We start from the raw sequence: 1,063 nt of genomic DNA on the forward strand, positions 1-1,063 counted from the left end.
GATACGCCGATGAAAGGATATGTTCAATATCGAACTTTGCGCAAAACTCACGAAATCGTTTGGAAGAGTATTGAGGCCCACCATCCGTGGTTATTTTATCTGGAAATCCAAACATGGTGAAAGCGCCCAACATGGTTTGCACTTCATCATCGGCACAAGGAGATCGTTTTCCATATGACTTCAGAAGTGGCCATCCGGAATATTGATCGCATATAACGATGAAACAATGACCACCATATTCAAATAAATCACTAGACATCTTGAAATGGACTATTTGGCGCAGGTTGAGTCAAGAGAGTTTCGCGTTGTTGTGACCGAGCGTATAAGGAGCATTGATGACATGAAGACACTAGCTCTGCCTAGTCTCTGTATGTCCTTTGACATACCTCTCCACAAATAAAGTTGTCTGGCGCGACGCAGTGTACGGTCACGCCCTTGATGAGAGGTGTGCAATAGGTCCAGAACTAACTTGCGTGCTGAAGCTGGGATAAGAATTCGGGAGCTATGAGCAATGATGAGGCCTTTTTCAACAGCAAGAAAAGACCATAGTTCAGAATATAGTCTTCCAGGATAATTGGAGGCAGTTCCCCAACTGCCACGCCGGCCTTGAGGCATTCAACCATCTCGCAGTAGTCTTGGTCGGCAAGAGCCGCTTGTCGAAGTCGGTCAATATTTGACCTCTCCGGATCGTTCTCAGCTCCCTGGATTCTGCCACATATTACCCCGAGAACTGCTACTTCGTCATTCTCAGGAGGTGGCAGAACGGGTGATCGGGATAAAGCATCTGCGACACAATGGGCCCTTCCAGCCCGCTATTCAAACTCGAAATTATATGGAGAGATCTTTTCAAGCATTCTCTACAATCTTGGGTTTTTGTTGGCTTCAAAGTTTGTTTTGTTGCATATTGACTTCAATGGTTTGTGATCTGATAGCACTATGAATTTGGAAATTCCTGCGAGATACATATGGCACTTGGAAATGGCCGAAACGATCGCCTGAAGCTCGGCCTCAATTGCAGCATATCTTGATTCTGTACTTGTGAGAAACCTGCTCCCACAAGTAA

Source organism: Tigriopus californicus, chromosome 11 (genome assembly GCF_007210705.1).
Source record: "Tigriopus californicus strain San Diego chromosome 11, Tcal_SD_v2.1, whole genome shotgun sequence".
In the NCBI taxonomy this organism is placed as follows: Eukaryota; Metazoa; Arthropoda; class Copepoda; order Harpacticoida; family Harpacticidae; genus Tigriopus; species Tigriopus californicus.